Genomic DNA, 22,117 nt, shown 5'->3' on the forward strand with positions numbered 1-22,117 from the left:
CTCCTCTCTGAGCCCTGTTTGCAGCCATCCCTCTCAGCTCAAAGGGCCTGAGTCCCCACTCTGCCCATGTCCTTCCCAGGCCTAGCAAGGCCAGCTCACTGCTCTAGGAACCACTCCCTCTGTACACAGCACTTGGGACCTGGACAGTTGTCACGGGATCACAGGTGTGGGACTCCACTTCTGGTGAAGATATGACAAGGCCTTAAAGTTATTTAGCTTCTCCAATGGAAAACTCAGGATGCTATTACCTATGAAATTTGGGACTTGCTAGGAAGTAAACAAGCAAATTTGATGTTTCCTAGAATTACAACCTCATGGTATTTGTCCACTTTGGCTCATAAATTCCCTGGGGATGGATCCTGCATGCATGCACCACACCACATTGTATTTTTCCCAGCTCATTCCTTGTCTGAAGCAGAATGGGGAGAGACCAATGCTTAATCAATGCTTTAGCATAAGTATTGATCTGCCATCCCTAGAGGTAAAGAGCCCTAATAACAGTCAGACATTGTTTTAATTTGTCTACCACAAAGGGATCCATTATGATTATTATTATCTATATGACAAATTATTTTTATCTCTCTGTCCTAGTTTGGCATGAAGTAGGTTCTCAGTAGATAATTTCTGCATTTTGAATAAATGATTGACTCTCAGCTTTGAAAGTGTTTCCACCAAACAAATTTTATTTCTTAAGTCATTGTTTCCCTTTCCTAAATTAATCATCGTTGTGTATAAATCATCGGAACAATAAGTGCAAAACAGCAGACAGCAATAAAACACTTATTAAATTGAGCTTCTGTGGCAGACGCTGCTGGTTGCCTAACCAATGACAACTCTCCGGCTTCTCTTTGTCCCTTCGGAGCCCACTTCTCCTGATGACAGGAATGAAAATTCGGGGTCCTTACACTCCAGCTTGCCTGTATGAATCAGTTTGAGCGAATGAGACATAAAGAGAAGTTTCTGTGTTGGGGGAAGACTTCCAGAAAATATTCCTCTCCACTCCATGATAAAAATAGATTATAAAAAACCAAAACCAAAAAAAAAAAAAAACCAAAAACAACACCAAAGCATTTGTGCCTCCCTTCCACTTTTGGCATTGTCATGGGGACTGTGCATGGTGACAGGATATATGCACTGAGAACAGCTGCTCAGAAAGAAGGGAATCCCTGGGTCCTTGATGACATTATTGAGATGACTGGCTGGATCAGTCCTGGGACCACCTGCTTCTAGACAGCTTGTTACTGGGAAAAACCCATTATTGTTTAAGTCACTTTTAGTTGGGTATTTTGCTATTTCTAACTGAAATCATCCTAATGGGCATAATTGTTTAATGAGTTGGCTCACCTGGGAGATCTTGTGTATTTGTACAACTGCCACAGAGCTTTTGGTCATATGGAGGATTGCTTGTGAGCCTGTGCTACTATCTCTGGGAGGTGCACAAGGCAAACCTTTGTTTTTATTTTTCAGAGAGACAAGGAAGGAGATATGGGCTATTGTGTTGGTCCTGGGAAGACTGAATCCAATCTCAGTTACTTTCTAGCTATAAAAATGTATTAGTCAGCTACAGTAGCCATAACAAAATACCATAAACTGGGGGACTTAAACAACAGGAATGTATTTCTCACAATTCTGGAGGTTGGGAAGTCTAAGATCAAGGTTCCAGCTGACTCAGTGTCCTGGTGAGGGTCCTCTTTCTGGCTTGTAGATGCAAGCCTTCTCAATGTACCCTCACAAAGTGGGGAGATAGAGAGAGAAGAAGCAGTTCTCCAATGTCTCTTTTCCTATAAGGGCACTAATCCTATCATAAGGGCTCCACCCTCATGACATCACCAGAACCTATTTACTTTCCAAAGTCCCCACTTCCAAATACCATCACATGAGAGGTTAGGGCTTCAACATATTAATTTTGGTGGGCAATTCTCACCCTAAATTGGGAAACAATTTGCTGTGGACAGTTCAGCTCATAGCAGTGAACATGGGCAAGTCCTTAACACCCTGAAACCCCAATTTCCTCCTCTGTAATGTGAAGCATAGTAGCAAGACTTCCCAGTTTGCTGTGGGATTAAAGGAGACAATGCATGTGAGGTGCTGACCCCAGTGTCTGTCACATGGTGAGAACTCCATCACTGTGTGATACCATTTCCATTCTCCACCTATATAGGTGTGAGGCAGCTGAACAATTTTTAGTTGCTTTGAGACTGACCAGCTCTTGCTATGCCTTCAAAGAAGGTAAGGAATGCCCACTCAGGCCCATCAGCAAAGGGAGTGGTGTGCATCCTCAGAGAATCTAGAGGGTTATGGAGAGAAGAGAAGTGCAATGTGCAACCACTGCTCTAAAACCCTACCCTAATCTGAATCCTCTTGTTTTTCGCTATGATTTCCAAACACTACTAAAAATGACTCAGAGCTCGAGCCATTCTTGTGCTGCACCAAAGTCTCCCTACCTTGCCATTCTCTCCACATTTGTCCAAGTTGATCGCCATGGCTGGGGAACCATTCTCCACGGAGAATGGTTCTGCTTCTTCCTTGAGGCACAGCCCAGCCATCCCCTCCTAGCAGCCTTTGTGGACCCTCCTCATGGCCCACCCATCTCTCTGGGTCAGATGCTCCTTCTCTAGTCACCCCATAAGCTCTCTGCTAGTCCTTAGCACAGAATTGCTCATGTTTGAGCTAATAAAATGCATCCTCAGTACCGACTGCATTCCTTGCATATATTGAGTAATAACTAAATGTTGGTTGAATTATAAAATTACCACAAAAAATAAGATTAGACTTGATGGTGTTAATAAGTAAACACTGTTCTATGCAGTTGCATGCTTGATCTATGAAATAAAATTATTTCAATTTTTTTTCTGTGAGATAAATCTGATGTATTTGTTACCTGCACAATAATTTTATGTGGGAAACTTCTGCTTTATTGCTGTAAAACAGACTATGCTGCCCCCACCTTACTTGAGTCAAATCATGCAAAGAAACAAACAAAACATATGTTCAGAAACTGAAAAAGCACAATTAATAATTCATGAGTTAAAGTAGAAATCATAATGGGAATTTAGAAGTGAATGATAATAAAAGCATTGCACATTAAAACTTGAGTAATGCAATTTAAAGGATACTTAGAGGGAAATATATCATCTTAAATGTATGTGTTGGGAAAAAATTAAACTGTAAGAAGTTACGTATGTAACTCAAAAGCTAGGGAAAAACTACACAATAAACTGAAAGAAATTTAAAAAGATAAAAATAAAGATAAAATCAAAAAGTAATTAAATAGAAAATAAGGACACTGTAAAGATGTTTATTTTTTAAAAAGGTAGTTCATTGAAAACATTGATAAAATAGCTCTCTGATAAGATTGCTCAAGAAAAAATAGAAGAGACAAATAAGCAATACTAAGAATGACAAAGGAAACATAACTGCAACTTCAGAAGAAATTTTACCAATCATTAAACAGTGCTGAAAATAGTATTATGACAATAATTTTGATAACTTGGAGGAAGTTCATGTTTTCAGAAAAAATAAGATTACCAAAATGGACTCAACAAAAAATAGAAATTGTGAATTGATCATTCAGTAAATTAAATTGATGATCAACAATCTGCTCTTCCTACCCCACCCAACATAAAAGCAACAGCATAAGATAATTTCACAGGCAAATTTTACCAAACCTGCTAGGAATGGACAATTCCTATCTCATACAAGCTTTTCTAGAAATTAGAAAGAGGCAAAGTAGCTGTGAGTATAGGCGGGGGAAAAAACAAAAACAAAAAAAAACCTTCTCTTCCTAGATGAACAAATTTGACTGTGTGTTAACCATGGATACCTGATAAAGGTGGAGGAATGCCAGATCCATTCCAGGCAACATAACTTATGGTTATAAAAACATTAAAATGTCCTGTGACTGATGAACTGCATCATTCCTAGGAGGATTGTGGATATACTGTATGTACCTGGCAGGAAGCTAGAACTTTGAACTTCCTGTGTGCAGGTGCTCTCTGGTTGGGCACGTCCCTGGTGGGGATCTAGAAGCTATGCTTATGGAGCTGTAACAGCTATGTTGGTTCTTATTTTAGGCGGGCACTTTAAAGCCATGATGGCTCCTAAATCCACTTAGGTGGTCTCTTTCCTTTGCACCTGAGCCGGGTGATCTGAGGTTAGACAGTAGACTACTGCGTGAGCTGCTACAAACCAAAGAGACATGCTCTGCATCCCTCTGTGTAACCTGGTTCTAGGTGTGGCCCACACAGATCTAGACTCTAAATGCCTCAGATAGCAGTGGAGAATTAATGTTTGTCATGAAATGGAAAGATTCAGATGAGGCAGATTTGGTGCTCGCAAAAGAGGCAAATGTGAAGTGTCCTCAAATTGTGATTGCTTTTTATGAAGAGAGACTAACTTGGCATTCTTGTCCAGAAGATGAAGCTCAATAATTGCTTGCATTGCTTTTTATATATATCTGTGTGTGTGTATGTGTATATATATATATCTCTTAAAAGTCTGGGTCTTGGTTTTTGATTTACTAGTGTCAAGAAATAACTACATTCTAATAAATCAAGTTTGATTTAAAAAAAAAGTCTAGTTGAAACTAAGATCATGGCTATGGGCACTACAAGACTCAAGCCACGAGGCTTGTATGAACAACACCAAATAAATGAGGATAATAGTGGAAAAGAAAATTATTGACTCTATCACTTTGAACAAAGATGCAAATATCCTAATAGTAACCAACTGATCCCAGCAAGGTATTTAAACACACACACACATTCTCTCTCTCTCTTTCTCTCTCTCTTGCACACACACACAGAAACACACAGAACAAAAATAGAACAATGGTTCAATGTTAGAAAAATCTATTAATCAAATTACCACATTAATGGATTAAAAAGCAAAACCATGTGACAAACACCATTGGCTAATATACCAGCCATTACCACCCTTCTCCCTTGTGGCCTCCACTACACTAGGTTGCCACTATTTTTGCAAGCAATCCACCATATAGACCAATAAAAGAGAAGAAGATCTCAGAAAGAAACCCATCCATACATAGTAACTTTGAAAATAAATTGGAATTACAGATCAGTGGATAAGAGAGGACTATTCAATTAATGGTATTGAACAATTGATTAATAATCTGTAAAATAATAAAATTAGATCTCTACCTCACATCATTAGATCCCACCCCACACAAAAGCAAATTTAAGAGGAATTAAAGCAAAATTTATAGCTTATAAAAATAATAGAAAAACAATGGTGATATCAGGGTTGGGAAGGATTTTTTAATAATCCAAATAAAGCAAAGCTTTTAGCTTATAGAAAATACCAGTGAACATATTTGTATCATAGGTAATAATGTCTGTTCAACAAAAACGCCATAAGCAAAAGTTAAGATACAGACCAAACACCTTAAACAAAAGTTAAGAGACAGACTAAGACAGATAATTTAACAAATGTAATAGACAAAATGTTAATGTCCAGAATAGAAGAATAATTTATAAATTCCAAAGGAAAAAAACAAGTAAGAAAAAGTAGTACAAAAAAAGAATAGATAAGTCTTTGAAAAATAGGTACAATGGTCAATAAACATTGAAAAGAAAAACTTATGTAAAGATGTTCAATGTCACCAATTATATGAAAAATACAAATAAAACCCACAATGAGGTAACATTTTATTTTTTACCCAGTATTAGTGACAATGTGTAGCAGGTGGGAGTATGTATTGGTATAATCCTTTGCAATATGTAGTAAGTACTTTGTAATATGTAGTAAGGTTGAAAATGCATGTGACCAGTTGCCAAGTCTCTATTTCTAGAAATACACCACAAAGAAACTCTAACACAGGAAAACATGGAAACATGTTCAAGATTCTTATTATAAACTCCATTTATAATAAACCTCATAAACAACCTAAATTCCTACCAATAGGGAAATAACTTAAACTGTGTTCTATCTCTGTTCATGAAACACTACATATTAGTTAAAGTGAAGGAACTAGGGTTATATGTATCAACATTGACAGATATGAAAAACAAAATGTCATGTGAAAAAATACTTTGTGTACCTCTTGTATTTTCCTGGAAAGAGTTGGCACCCATTCTACTAAGTGAAGTATCCCAAGAATGGAAAAATAAGCACCACATGTACTTACCATCAAATTGGTTTCACTGATCATCACCTAAGAGCACATTTAGAAATAACATTAATCGGGTATCGGGCAGATGTGGGGGGCGGGTATGGGTGTATACATACATAATGAGTGCAATGCGCACCGTCTAGGGGTTGGACACGCTTGAAGCTCTGATTTGGGGGTGGAGGCAAAGGCAATATACATGACCTAAACTTTTGTGCCGCCAAAATATGCTGAAATAAAAAAACATAATACAATAAAATGCCCATCTCTCCCTTGTGGTATAACTCCCCATGACAACCTGGGTAAATTCAAAACAACATAACAAGAGACAAAAAGAAGGTAAGAAGACCTTCTGTCTACTGAACCCTGTCTCCTTCTCATTACCTCACACTCAATTCTCAGATCACAGAGAGTTACTTGTTGCTATTGCATGCATACACACATGTTCAATTACACACAGACACACCCAGTCAAACATACATCCCTACTTCTTGACTCCAAGGCTTCATTCATGTTGTCTCTTCTGCATGGACCCTTCTTCTGCCACTATCTGTCAGTTAATTTCCTAATCATCTTTTAAAAGCCCTCACAGTGGGCATCTTGTCTGGAAGCCTCTCTTGGTTCCCTGGAGCCAATTCCTCTTTGCTCCCATAATAATATGTGCACCTGCCTCTCTTAATGCACCCATGAACTGTACTGTTACTATGTTGCCTGCCTGTCACCCCGTAGACTTCCAATCCCTGAAGTGCAGTGAATGGGTCTTATTTGATTTAATGTTTTCAGCCCCTAGAATAGTGCTGGACACAAATAGGTGTCCATCAGGTATCCTTGATTGAAGAGTGGACCTGTTTCATGTGGACAGACAGAAAAAGTTAATTCAGTGTGTAAGTATCCCAAGATGTACATTTTCCCCGAAGTATATCACAGAGGTCTTACTTTTATACTTGCCTTTGGACAATTCTTTACTGTGGTTCATGGACAGTGTATTGGATTTGTGAAGAGACCAGGCTGTGTTCTAACCCACCTTCTCCCAGTACTAACCACAAGAGTTTGGCCAAGTCATAATTTAGCTTCTCTGGACCTCAGAAAAGTGGGAGTAATATTACCATTTTTGAGAGTTATTGTGAGGATTCTATGAGCTAAAATCTGTGCAAGCCTGTTGCACCTGGTAAGCATGTTATAAATCATTAAACTAGGCTTGATTTATGTTCAATATTGGCTGATGAATGGAAGTGAGGTCTTATTGACAAGGATTCAAGGGGTCTGGGAGGAACCAATTAAAGAGGTGGACTTTGAGTAATTTGATAGCAAGAAAGAAAGATGGTCATGTGAGAGAAAAACCCAGAAGGATTTATAGCAAGAAAAAGGGCATTTACCTAAGTCTTCTGGTTAGGAGCCAAGGAATTTACACAGATTTAATTGTCTGTTCTCCAGTTCTGAGCACATCTCTAAGAGCTTTTTCTTGAGAGGGGACAGGAGCCCACAAATGGCTGTGAGGTCTATGCCGGATTCTACGGGTGGTAGGAACCATGTGCTGAAGCTTGTGTGAGACAGGTAGGAGGTGACACAGAGGTGATGTTCTCATGAGCGTGGGCTTTGGCATGTAGCAGGGGAGCTTTACCTCCCAAGGTCAGTTCCTTTATTATAAAATGGGAATAAACTGTCTCATGGAATTGTTAGGAGGATTAGTAATCCTATGTTTAAGAAACCAAACACAGTGCCTGGCCTGACCTGGTGAAAGCTTAGTAATTGGTATGTTGGAAGTGTTACTCCCACTGCCATGGTGTGAGTTGGCATCATGGTATGGTTTCAACATACCCGAGTCCCATGTACTTTAAAATTTTCAATCCCAAACTTAGCCTGCCCCACTGCTTGAATTCTGTGAAGTGGAGGCACTTCACAACCTTTAATGTGTGTTTGAATTCTTACAGAGCTTTTTAAAAAGCACAGCTGATAGAGCCCACTCAGACCTACTAAAATCTCTGGAGTGGAACCTATTTTCTTTTTCTAACCTCTAACAAAGGCAACACCAATATGTAGCCAGGGCTGGGGACCAGGGCTGGGAACCAATGGATTGGGTCACTCCCTACCCTTCCAGGCTTGCCTGTCGGAGGCAAATATCATCAGGAACAGGTAAAAATTAAGGTGTAGGCAGCCTTTCACATCCTGGATGAATTCATTGATGGGATTATCAGATATTAGCCAAGGACACCAAGAGGAGATTCTTGGTAAAGGGAATATGGAAACTGACGCATCCTTGTCTATAAAATGGGGTGATTAAAGTGACCATATTTCACAGAGTTGTTGATAGGTTGAGTTCAATGAGATGCAGTTGCTCAACATGTTAGTTCTGTCAGAGGACAGGTGAGTGGGCTTGGGAGGTGGCACGGCTGGAAGAGTGCAGTAGCACACCCACCTGGGCAATGGAGGTGCCTGGCCTGCCTTCTGCATCCGTGGGACCTGTGCACAGCGGGTTCATGGTAGAGGTGTGTTGGGGATGGGGTTAGCTGGAGGCTATAGATCTCCAGTAGTGGAGGAAAGGGCAGAAAACAGGCAGAGAAATGTGAGGCAGCCTTATATTAAAGGCAGAATCTGCCCCTGCGCAGCTCACCACACCCTGCCGGATAAAACCAAGCCCCTTGGCATGATGAGTGTCCTAGGTTCCGAGGGCTACCATAACAAAGTGTCACAAACCGGGTGGCTTAAAACAGCAGAAATGTACTCTCTCACTGTACTGAAGGCCAGAAGTCTGAAATCACGGTGCTGGCAGGGCCATGCTCCTCTGCAGGGCCTAGAAAGAATGTGTTCCCTGCCTCTCTCCGGACCTCAGGTGATTGCTGGCAGTCCTTGGAGTCCCTTGCTGAAGTACCGCTCTGATCTCTGCTTGTCTTCACACCATGTTCTCTCAGTCTGTCTTCACATGCTCTTCTGATAAAGTCAGCAATCACTGGATTTAGGATTTACCCTAATCCAATCTGACCTCATCTTAACTAATGACATCCACCAAGACCCTGTTTCCAAACAAGATCATTCTGAGGTTCTGGGTGGACAAGAATTTTTGCAGAACACTATTCAACCCAGTACATTGATGGATGATCATGGAGAGCCTCGTGGTTTTCTCCTCTGTTCTATATCTGCACTGAAATATTCATCTTTGACTGGGTTTTTCTCAATGTATAATAATTGATGATTTGTAAGTCTTTGTCTCTTACCAAGTTGTGAGATCTTGAGGGCAGAGCCAATGGGTTTGGTTTTGTTTTGTTTTGTTTTGTTTTGTTTTGTTTTTGGTGTCTTTAATACCTTTCATCATCCAAGTTTTAGCACACAGCTACATGCTCAGCTCACACCCCGCTCCTTTGCCTTGGGGACCGGAAATGGGTAAGCGGGCTCTGGTCAGTTACTGGTGCACTCGGTAACCTAAGGCCCGTCATTTCCCTGCACTGACTTGTTTGCCACTATAAATGAGGGGTTTGGACCACTGTCCCCATCTCCCCTCATTTTCTAAGCTCCCTTATCTTTAAAATCACAGGGGTCATACTTAGTCAGAACAGAGGTTATTAAGAGAGAAGCATCAAAGAATCACTTAGGGCAGTTGCCCTGAAGTACATCAAACAGCTTCGGATTCACGGTCAAGACCTTTCTCCCATTTAAACAGATGTATCTGCTGCTCCGTGAGAAGCCCTTTCCTGACTGCCTGGCAGGCAGAGAGCCTGTTGCTGAAACTCCTCTGGTGAAGATCACCAAGGATGCCAGGGAGCAACAATAAACACAGTCTTTTCACTCCAACGCTTCATTTAGATCTGCCTTCTCTTTGAATTTCAATTGGCTGCAGCAGGCTTTGGTACCTTGCTGAGGAGGTGTTTGGCAAATCATGAAAGGGCAAGGGCTCCCCAGAGAGGATATTTTCCCTCTTATCAGAAGCTTTCAAAACAGCAGGGGAAGTGAGGAATTGCGAATGGGCTTCCAATCAGCTCCTCTCCCGCAGAGAGGAGGTAGGGGACGGAATTCTCACCTTCAGGCTCCACAAGATTTTCAGTCTTGAGAAAGACAACTTCTTTCTGAAAGAAGATTGGACTTAGATGTCGTATTCTCCAAGAAGCCTTCGCTCATCCTGCCCCCACAGCCAGGCGGGGCCGCTCCCTCTCTGTGTCCCATAATTCCCGGAGTGTGTTTCCACAGCTCTCTTGCCCCACTGGGCTGAAATGTCTGTTTCCTCCTAGAGTTGGACCCCCTTAAGCACTGTGCCATATAGTTCTTGTTTGTTCTTCCAGACTGCTCTCCATGCATCCTAGTCTGGCTATTCCTACAAAGACATCTTAGGCAAGGTGTAGGAGGAAGGTAGTTCATTCGGAATCATACTCTCTGCCTAGGAAAGGTGAGAAAGTGAAGGGAGAAAGGTCAGCAGGTGGGTGTGTTAATAGCTAGAGTCCTATCCCCTGGGGACCTTCTGAAGACACTTGCAGAATGACTTTCAGAATTGACCCGCTGAGAGTCAGCGGCAAAGCTGCAGCATTTATCTGTGGGTCCTCCTTCCTGTTGGTTGGGAGCTTGAGGGTATCAAATGCCCTGCACTTTTGGGTGGCTCTGTGTACAGGTAGGCAGAGCAGCTTATAGAAGGTCAGAAAAAGTTTTTGAGTGGGAAAGCAGAGGTAGGAACTGCCCCCCCCCCCCCATAGTGCAAATGAACGTAGAAGTGGGCTGAGAGAATGTGCAGCGAGGTTACAGTATCCTCCACCCAGAGGTCTTCCTGGCACGCTCACCTGTATGGGCTCCGGGTCATCCTCCTGGCTGGCTTCCCCAGGCTCAGCCAACGCAAGCAGCACAGGACAGCAGAGGGCGCTGGAGAGAGAGAGATGGTGGCAGGTACCGCCCAGCCTGGCTCCCTCTCTGCTGTGCAGCGCCAGTTCACTGTGTCTGTCCATCAAGTCACTTCCCCTCCTGGGTGGTCCTCTCCTTACTGCTCTTTCTCTGGAATCTAACTTTCCCTCCCCTTGTCCCATCTGGCCCAGGAGAGGTAAAGCCTCCCAGCTTTTACCGGCTCCAGGCCACTGCACCATTCCTTGGAGTTTTCCTAAACCCTACCCACACCTCTATAAATAGAACCGTTGTTTCCGCTGCAGGCAGTGGTGTGTCTTGTTCTTCCTGCCAGGGCTGGAGCCCTGTTCTATTCATCTAACCCAGCCCAGCATCCCTCTCACGATCTCTGGTTTCCCTGGCAGAGGTGAGGAGGTGTTCAGAGCTGTTTCTCCTAATCTCTGGTTCTTAATTCCTGGTTCCATGGCACTGGTGCAGCTTCTTGGCCCAATTTTCTACAATTCTCTTTGGATACTCTTCCCACTCCTCCGTTCCCCAAAAGGTGGGCTCTCAATCCAGCTTTCATTGACAATTCAGATCAATAAAAGGGTTTTACTGCAGAGCCAAAAGCAACCTAGAGCTGAAAATGAGATATTCTTCTCCAAGCTTCTCCAGCCTCCTCCCTACTAGGCATTTCTCCGAGCCCTTTCCCTCTGAGTTCCAACATGTGCGGTTCTCACTCTATCATTATTGTTTATTCCAATCCCTCTGTTCCCACTGATTTTGTCAGAGTCACTCAGTTGTCACTTGCTTAACTTCCTTCCTTGGGACATCAGGGTCTCCATTCCTGTCACCCTACATGAAGCAACCATCAATACATGATCCTACCAAGACTGTTTCTCTCCATACAACAAGCTAGTTTTTCTTCATCCTGGAGTTGAGGGCATTGCTGGACACCGTTGGTATGGTTGTATTGAACTGAAGGAAGAGTTTTCACTGGATATGACGCTCACCAAAGGAGGGGGAGTGGCGTGGGTCTGGGACACCCACAAGGAGGTTCCAGGGCCAACCCAAAGGGTCTCTTAAAATAACCACAGCTTTAGTGAAGAATCCAGCCAGGCAAGAAAAAAGAAACTGGCTGCTGGCAAGTGTTGGGAGGGTCATGAGGGGAAGAAATTGATCACTCAGGGGTAGTCATGGAAATTTGTATACAAGGTAGAGGAGGAGGGTATGGAACTGACATATGGACATCCATTATGTCCCTGTAGGTACCATGCTAGAAACTGGACACAGGCCACCCCTAGTCTCATAAGGGACCCTATCTGCTTGTGATAGTGTACTCATTATAAGGACAAATTAACCCAGCTTGTGCCAGTGGCTGGGTAACTGGCTCAGGTTCACAACCAGGAATTGTCAGAGCTGGAACCCAGCCCCAGGTAGCCCTGAAGCCTGGCTGTCATGCTGACAATACACTGTCATACTGGAGTCCATGATTTGGAGAGATGACAGGAAAAGTTAATATGGAGGAACCTGATCGAACAAGGAGTAGATTAGACACAAGCCAACCCAGGAAGAAGCTCTGAATCACTGATTGTTGGCTGCAACATTGCGCCCCAACGTGGGCTGGCCCCTGTCCCCTGGGATGGTGGCAGGTGCATAAGGGGCAGGCAGGATTGTGCTGTGAAATCACCAAGGCAAATGGTGTAAAACGGCACAGACAAGCATAGCACACAGGTCCTGGAGTGGCGACAAGGAGAAATTACCTCAAAGTCAGGCCCCCATGGACCAGGGAAACTACAGCAAGTCAGGCAGGTGGCCCTGGAAGCAGACATATTGGTGTCACATGGGCCTGGGGTTCCTGGATTGACCCCTTACTTCTGACCACTAATTTGGGATAGCTGCTTCACCTCTCTGAATCTCAGCATTCTCCTGGATAAAATATAGATACTAATGTCCATCTTATTGTCTTACCAGCACTTGGCCCTTTATCCCAGCATGACTACTGACATACTCAACACCCACAACTCTAGGGAAATGAGCCCAGGACGTCTCGGTTCAGAGCTGTGGTTTCCTGTGCCACTGTGGTTTGCTTGGCCACTGTGCTTTCCTGCTTTTGCTGGTGTAAGGCCTGTCTCCACATGTCCCCAGTGGTGAGCCTCAGTCATTGTGGCTAAGCCTGGACTTCCCTGAAAGCAGATCCTGGGACAGACTGACAGGTAATGTGAGCCAGGGTACAGGAACCAGAGACAGAGGGAACAGGGGCGAGGGAGAGGAAAAGTCCATACAAGGCTATGTGCAAGTTGACAGAAAGTTGAAACTAAGATGCATTAGCAATATGGACACAAAGGGAAATGGGATGCACCATCGTGGAACACTGAGAAACCTGTAGAAAGCTTCTCCGAGGCAGCTGCTGGCGGTTGATGGGTAAGACATTTATTCATCAGCTTCTGTTCCCCATTGCTCAAAATTGCCCCATGGAGCATTAACTCTCTCTGAATTATGGATTGCACATGCATGAGTGCCCAGAGATTCCAACCTGGGATCAGAGAAGTTCAGGAGAGAAGGCAAGAGACACATGGCAGATGCCTAAGGTGAGGTGTTGTCAGGTCACACCTACCTGAAACTGGCTGAGACCAAGGCTGGAGGATGAGGTAAGGCTGAGGAGCTGCATAAAGGGTCCAAGGCACCCTTGTAACTCACTTCCCCTCCTCCTGCTCTCCCACTTGCATTTGTCATTTGTCACTGCCAAAACTATCCCATCCTAGTTGACCCCACCTGGGCTTCATTCATTTGTTCAATCATTCAACAAACATGTGTTGGCCACGTCCTTTGAGCCAAGCATGGAGTTGATATCTGGCTTGGTCTTTCTATGATTCAGGCTTTGCCTTTTCCTTTGACTTCCCTGTGGTTGCTGCTCCAAGGCCTGGAATTCCGAGCTGTGCTCAGAAGGAATTTCTCATGTTCATCTCTGGCCCTGGGAATCCACCCCTGACACTTAATGGGGGATTTAGAACCTCACAAGTTCTTCTAAAACTTCATGTATGTTCTGTAAACGAGGGTTTCCTTAAGTGTGCTCCAAATAACAATGACATGCACAGAAAAAAGAGAGTTCAGGGATCTTGTTGTCCAATAAGCTTAGGAGACACTAATAAGGTCCCACTGAGTACTTAGCGAAATGCTGCTCTATTGGACAGTGCCCAGAGCCCAAGCCTCCTTTAAGAGCCTACTCTGAATTCAGACAAGAAAAATGGTCAAACACTATTCACTCAAAAGGAGTTTTTAGACATCCTGTATAGAGAGCAGAGGCATAAAAGAACATGGATGTGTAGGGGATTGTATTAACGTTCACAGATACTCACTTTCCCGTTCCATGTGAAAGTGCTTCCCTGCTCTATTGACGTTGGCCTTGGGCAATGGCATGGGAGCAGAAGGGACTTTGCCACTTCTGAGCAGGAGCTCTGTATGCAAGTGCTTGGTCTCTCTCTTCTCCTAAGTCCCAGGGATGGGCATGTCCTGCATGGGGGCTGTTCCTTGAGCCTGGATCCCAGGATAAGAAGATGTGTTGAGCAGAGCCAATCAGAACCATAGCACCCAAAGCAAACCACAGCTTCCAATGTGATCCAGAAATAAATGTCTGTTTTTATGGGCGGCTAACATTTGGGTGTTGTTTGTCCCTCAGCAAAGCTGTCTAACAGTGTGAGCACTTCGTCTTCTGACAATGAAAAGGCCATGATTATGATTTTGAACCATATATTAAAGTGTATTTCCTTGGAGTTTTCTTGGAATTAGCTGGTCTTCAGGGGAAAACTATTACTTAAATTGAGATCCTACATAATCACACTTTTACCTACAGAGAAAGAAATGAGATTTCTTGGCCACTTACTTTGCAGAAGCTCTGCATTATTCTATCTTACCTTCTTAACAAAACTCTTCAGAAATTATTTTTATTCTCATTCATGGAAGAAAAATCTGAGACTCAGAAAAAGCTTAAATGGCTTGTCCAAGTTCACACAAAGGATGACCAGGATTCGAAGCCGCTCTGGAATTCAGACAAAATCTGTATTCTTCCCTTTGCATCATGCTACAGTAGCGAACATGAGCCGCTGGGGACATTAACAAAGCTTCCCTTTGAGGGACCTATAATGAGCTACACTTGGTATAAAAGGAACTTCTCCCCTGACACCATTAAAATATTTCTCACAAAATAATTTAGTAAAAGAGTTCCCCCACTTCAAAAATTATTGAAAATATTTCACAACCAAAATGAAAAAAATCTTTGGATGTTTAAAAAAGGAATTGAGTACTTCTTCAGTGATGTAATGTGAAAAAAGGGATCTTTGAATTCTACCAGACAAGAAAAGTAAGGGAGTGTCTTTGAGACTCTCCATAATCCTTAGAATCATCTGCTCATGGAGACTAGTTTCTGCTGATGCCAGCTTTGTTTCTAGTGTTTTAGAAGACACCCTGCTGGCCATTCACTCAAAGAGATCTGAGCAATCAATAGAAGTTTATGGGAAGCCTCTCCTGTGCCAAACACCACGCTGGGCACAAAGGCAGAACAAACCATTACCTACGGTGTCAGTCTCTTTCCATACATAATCTCACTTAACTCTCATCAATACACTGTGACATAGTGTTAATCCCATTTCACTAAGCAACAGAATAGTATTATGACTTTCAGAGAGTTTGAGTGACTTGATGAAAGCCAAATTGGGACTCTAATTTGAATCAGAATGGCTCTTGTCACCCCATTTGTATTTTCCATTTCATATCATCTTATGTGGGTACATTTTTATGTTAATGATAACCTCAAAGACCACTCTGCGGAGAGGAGTTGACATAGCAGTCCTGAGACTACATACTCATCCTTAGAAAGTCCTACTGTCCAAGTGGCTCTTGGCTGGTGTCTGGGAACCTGGAAATAGGAAATATTCTCACTATCCCCTAACTGATAAGGGTGACTCACTGTGCCCCAACCATTTGTGCAAATTAAGTGTGGTTTACTCTGAACACCTGCTCTCCTTCTAGGAGTCTGGAATTTGGTATGTGTAGGTAACTACCTGATCAGCCCCCAACAAAAACCCTGGATACCGATTCTTTAGCAAGCTCCCCTGGTAGATGTTTGACACATGTTGTCATACTCATTGCTGGAGGAATTGTGCATGTTTCTGTGACTCCACTGGGACAGGACCCTCGGAAGTTGCTCCTGGTTTTCTCTCGACTACACTCATTCACCTTTTTACTCTGTTGATTCTTCTTTGTATCCTTTCATTGTCATACATCATAGCTATGAGTATGACTATGTGCTAAGTCCCCTGAGTGAGTTCTCCTAGGAAATCATTAAAACTAGGGGTGGCCTTCAGGACCTCCTGACCATTACCTTCCTGAATCTCAGTAATAATTGGTCATCTCAACCAATGGCCAATCACATATTTGGAGGAAATTAAACTAGTCCCAGTGAGATTCTGGGTCTGAAAGCCATTTGTTAGTGTGCACGTGCTCCACTCTCCACTTCTGCTGCCCCGTAACCAACCAAAGGGCACGTATGCTGCTCCCTGTGTGTGTTCCTTGCAGCAACTCTATTTTCCACAGTGTGGAGTCCAAGCTTCTCAGCCTTCCTAGGGGCAAGTTGCTGTGGCCTCTAAACACACAGGCTGTCTCCACCTATACACTCTAGCTCATGTCCTTCCCTCATCCTGGAACATGCTTCCACCTTCTGTGATTTAAGGATTCATATGGCTCATGGCCACCTGAAGGCCATGTAACTATGGTGTATTAGCCAGCTCAGGCCACCATAACAACATACCATAGACTGGGAGACTTAAACAACATAGGCTCATTTCTCACAGTTCTGGAGGCTGGAAGTACAAGATCAGGATGCCAGCATGGTCGGCTTGTGGCGAGGCCTCTCTTCCTGGCTTGCAGAAGGCCACCTTCTCATTGTGAGCCCACCAGCCCTCTCCTTGTGGCATGAGTATGGAAAGAGAGCAAGCTCTGATGTCTCTTCTTCTTATAAGGGCACTAATCCCATCATGGGGCCCACCCTCATGACCCCATCTAACCCCAATTACTGTCCAAAGACCCCATCTCCAAGTACTATCACATTAGTGGGGGGCTTCAACATATGAATTTCTGGGGGACACATTCCATCCATAACACACGGACAGTTCAGGGGGCATCTCATCTTCCTTCCATATTCTCATCCCATCTCATCTACTCTCTCAGTGACACTGAGTGTGCCCTGTGTGCCAGACATTCTCCCACACACTGGGGACTTGACAGGAACAAGAGAGAAACAGCCGCTGCCTTCATGGAGCTTACAGCTTCAGAGTATCTTCTCAGGGAAACCTTCCTCCTCTAACACTCCTTTCTTTGATCTTCTCTTTGCTGATTCTTCTTTGCATCCTTTGATCTCACTCTACTCTCAATAAAAACCTGAGAGCATGCACTCTTGTGTATGTGTATTACTTATTTATAAATTATACCCATATTCTAATATATAATGCATAATATAATATATACACTAAAACAAAAACTTTAAAAAGGATGGATGAAAAATGGGAGAACTGAAGTCCTATGTGACATTCCTGCGTTGAAATGGACCACTGTGTATGGTGTGAACACTGCCTTCTTTGAAGGCCTCTGGTCCATACTGAGGACCCCACCTCCCCTGAGCACCTGGGACCCGTATGGCTCTGACTCATGCTTCTGAAGTTGTCTGTTTACCTGTGTATCTTCCCACCTGCAGGACAGGGTCTCGTTCACCTCTGTGTGCCTGGTGCTTGTAGTAGTACCTGCCACCAAGTTGACTCTCCATAGACTTTTCTGGAAATAGAGACACAAATGAAGCATAGATATTGTTGTTACAATAGCTATGATCATAACTCCAAAATTTGGGGGAAAAGATGAGTCTCTTCTTGGATAGTTCTTTCTGGAATTCTGAGGTTGAATCACCCAAGGTTCTGGGTCTGGCACTCACATGCTTTTGCTGGGAAACTCAATTTCATCAGTTCACCTAAAACCAATAAGGACTGAATCATGTGACCTGACAAGCACAAAAGCTGAATTGTATTGAGGGCTGGCTAGGTGTCCATCACCATGCTAAGGGCATTCATGCTGTTTCTTTAATGTTGCCAATAACCTCATGAGGCTTTTGTATCCCACTCTTTAGCAAAGAGAACTTGGGCTTAGACACATCAAGCAATTTTCCCAAGGGCACAGAGCTAGAGGTAGAATTAAGACTAGGCTCCACTGACCACCTTTGTAACCACTAACCCAAACCAATTCACAAAGGACTACTGGATAAACCATGTGTTGATATTTTAAGTTATATTTGTAGAAGGAAGTCGTAACCTTGATTTAGTACTATCTCGTAAATTAATCTCCATCATTGGATATTTTCACATCTGGGAAATAATGGGAGAATGGGGCTACTGAATGTTCTCATATGTGGTGTCAGGAAAACACCTAGAGTTCAGGTGTTCCTTAGCTCAAGGTGACCCAGTTGGTTAGAAGTAGAACAAGCCCTTACACCGAGCCCCACTGACTGTCATACCATGCTCACGGGGGTTGAGGGTGGATGCACCCCCGTGAGAAATTGTTATGGTATTATTATTGTAGGTAAATGGCCCAAATTCTGTCCTGAAATTACTCCAGAGGCAGAGCACTCAGAAAGACACTAGTGCTGTGGGTGACCTTTAGCTAGCATCCTCCAACTGTGACCCAATCAGCCATAATGAGTTTGGAACATGGCTTAGAATTGTTTTCTTTCCTCTGCTTTTCTTTTCTCCCAGCCTTTATCGGTATTTTAGCAGAAGGCTGTTTTTCCTTCTGCACTTATTTATATTTAGCCTGAGCATCCTGTTAATTACAGAGCAGTTACAGAAGAATTAAGGACACTATATATAAATTTGCCATTTATGCAAATTGCAAAGAGAGAACAAAGAAAAATTAGCTTAATTAGTGTAATTGCCAAAAAAGCGGGAGGCAAGGCAAACACAGCTTTAATCAAAGAAGAGGAGAAGGAAGTCTCAAGGAAATGGTGACCCAAATCAGTACGGATTGGAGGGCTCTGACCTTTCATGATTCCAAGACCTTGCTGAGACCCTGGGATGACATGAGGCCATGTAGGGGAGGGGCAGAGAGTTCTCAGCATAAAAACGCCATGTGGTTGCTCAAGAAACAAAATAAAACTCATGAGCTTGGAAAGTCACTGATGTGTGTGTGGGTGCCAGAGGTGGGGTGGGAGCCAGGGAGCAGTAAAGGATACTCTTGGTAACATTTGTGCAGCAAACACGTACTCAGCACCTACTAACTGATGGAGACTGTTCCGATGCTGGGAATACAAAAATAAATAAAATGCTGTCCCTGCTCCCATGGGGCTGGGGACACAGAGAAATAAAGAGGCAATAAACAAATTACATGTAAAGAGCAAAAGGAAAGGGCCTGAGGGATAAGGTTGCCAGATTTAGCAAATAAAAATACAGGGGGTCCAGTTAAATTTCAATTTTAGATAAGGAAAAATATATTTTTAGTATAAGTGTGCCCCGTGCAATACTTGGGACATACTTATACTAGGAAAGTAACTTGCTCATCTAAAATTCAAATTAACTGGGCATCTTGTATTTTATCCACAACCATCAGGAGAAAGGACAGAGCAGAGTCCTCCAGGTGTCTCCCCAGGACCACAGAAAAATCCAAGGCGTCCCCTAAAAGCAAAAAAATATTCCCTGGCCAAGTTCAGGTCCCTTTGGCCTTGGTGTCATATCAGTGGAGAGGTGGAAAAATGGAGACTACTGACAGGAAATGAAGTTGGGGCCCTTAGGGGGCCAGTGAAGAGGACAAAGGAGTCTGGGCTGCAGTTGCATTGCCTCCCAGCTTTGCCCCATCTCCCTTTATCTTCAGCAAAACTACCAGAGAATAAATGCCTTGTGCACGCAGTGTTCTGTGTTCTACGGAAATCACGGAGCAGGCCGAGCTCCGTGTCTGGGCAGACGTGCCATGCTTTGTTCTAAAAGCTTTGCATATTTGAACTCATTGAACCCTCACAATAACCCCCATGAGGTGGATATTGTCCCCATTTCACAGATGCGAGGACAGGCACAGAGAAGGCAGGTGACTCCAGGGAACGCGGCTGACAAGCGCTGGAGCTGGGATCGAACCCCGCTGTGGGCAGCAGAGCCTGTGTTCTCACCCGTGTGCGCTGCCCCTACCACTGCGCTGGGCGGGCCAGAGCCGGATAACCGACCATAATTGGAAAGCGATCACTCACTCTGTGTGATTTTGCTCAAAAATATAACAAAAACCAGGGTAGCCTTGTGTGCCTGAGGTAATCCGTGGAAAAAGGAGTGCAGACTGAGTTGTGAATTTCCATGTCCACATTTGCCACTGTGGTTTGGTGAGAAGAAAGGGAACTCAGGGTTTGGTTTCTGTCACGTCCGGGAGAGTCACCCACGTGAACAGCTAAGTCCAGGCTGCTGCCTGAAGCAGCTCACCCAGATTTCTCACTCTGGGCCCCACGATGACTGCAGTGGCTGTACCCAACGATCTAGAAAGAGGAGTACCTGTCCTTAGTCACAGCTTGGAGGGGGTTTTAACTCAGAAGTTTATGCAAAGAAATACAGTCTACAGGCAGACCGAAACCACATTGTGAGTTGGAACTGTATGTGGTTTATTCCTTCTCTTTATACATGGGACAGATAATGAGTTCTGATCTCTGCCTTCCTCAATAAGTAACTAATAATGATCCTTAGCCAGCAAACAAATAAAAATCTTGGAAATGGTGGTTGAATCTAGCTGTTTATTTTTATGTCCTTCATGCAGGTCGTCTGCTTCTGGTACACAGTCTTTGCTCCTACCCTGGCCAAAATGACAATCTTCACACACTTACTTTCCTGCATCTCTACTGCATGGAGAAGAATGCTTTCTTGCTGAGGTCAGACCTCCAGAATCTTGTTTTGATTCAAGAATTGGCAAAAAGGACCATTCTGCAAGACACAAGTTCACCTTCCATGGTCAATATTCTATCTTCTCCTTAGGAGGAGGAGTTGGTACTTTCCTGGAATCTGCTGCGGAAACTTAGAGAGGGAAAACACCCATGGAATTGAGGTAAGAGAATGTATGGGGTAAAGAGCTGTAGCTTTTTGACATTTCAAATCTGCTTTGATCTGCATTCCTCTTTTCGTTAGGGATTTTTTGGTTGTAAGAAGCAGAAACATAAATAGCAAAACCAAAAAAAAAAAATTGAGAATTGTTAAGTAGACACATATAGGCTGCATATACAGTTCAGTTTCATAAGGGATTGGGACAATTTGGAGTTATTCTATTACTGTGGTCATGATGGTGTCTTGTCTCTGGCTTTCTTAGTTGAGGAAGCTGAAGGCTGAAATAGTTACCCTGGCTCCTCATGGCTTCACACTGAAAGCATTCAACACTCTCTAGTTTTGTTGATGTATCACATAGTTCAAATTAGAGAGAGAAAGAGAGAGAAGGCACACAGAAGAGAGAATGTTTAGCTCAGCCTGGCTTGCTTTGTCTGGGTCATTTGTCCACCTGGGTCCAACCAGCTCTGGCCAATTAAGAGTGGTTTCCAGAGCAAACAGGGCAATGAGGACCAGACCTCTGGAAGCGTGTTCTCCAAGCCAGGTATACATGGAGAAGAAATATTAATAGTTGGCTTTGTGGCCACAATTCCTTTTCTTCTTTATCCCCTTGGATAACATCTTTATAATGGTTAAGATCTCTATAATAACCTGCTTTTCTTTAACTAGGAAATTGGGTGTCTCAAGCCTGCTTCACCAATTTACCTTGCAATTTCCTTTGTCGCCTGTTTATTGTGATGACATTTTCTGAAATAGTCCGAGGGGTTTGTTGTTTTGTTTGGTTTGGTTTGGTCTGGAATGCTCCTCTCTGGTTTGTATTGTCAGACAACATCCTACATTTCCTTTTGTCTTAGGATGTTTTGCCATTTTTCTGTCTCCCTTTTGTGATTGAGGCCCTTAATAGACTTCAAGTTTCCTCATATTTGCTCACTGGGGATTATGTAACGTGGCAAACCCCTCATCTGGGCAAGGACTCACTCTAGAGGACAAGGATGAATCCAAGCAGTATCCTTGGTGCCACAAAATGTGGCACACACAAACCCAACACTGATTGTTGGGGGCTCCAGATCACAGGGTGGTAAATGTCCACAGGAGA

Source organism: Eulemur rufifrons, chromosome 3 (assembly GCF_041146395.1).
Source record: "Eulemur rufifrons isolate Redbay chromosome 3, OSU_ERuf_1, whole genome shotgun sequence".
NCBI lineage: Eukaryota > Metazoa > Chordata > Mammalia > Primates > Lemuridae > Eulemur > Eulemur rufifrons.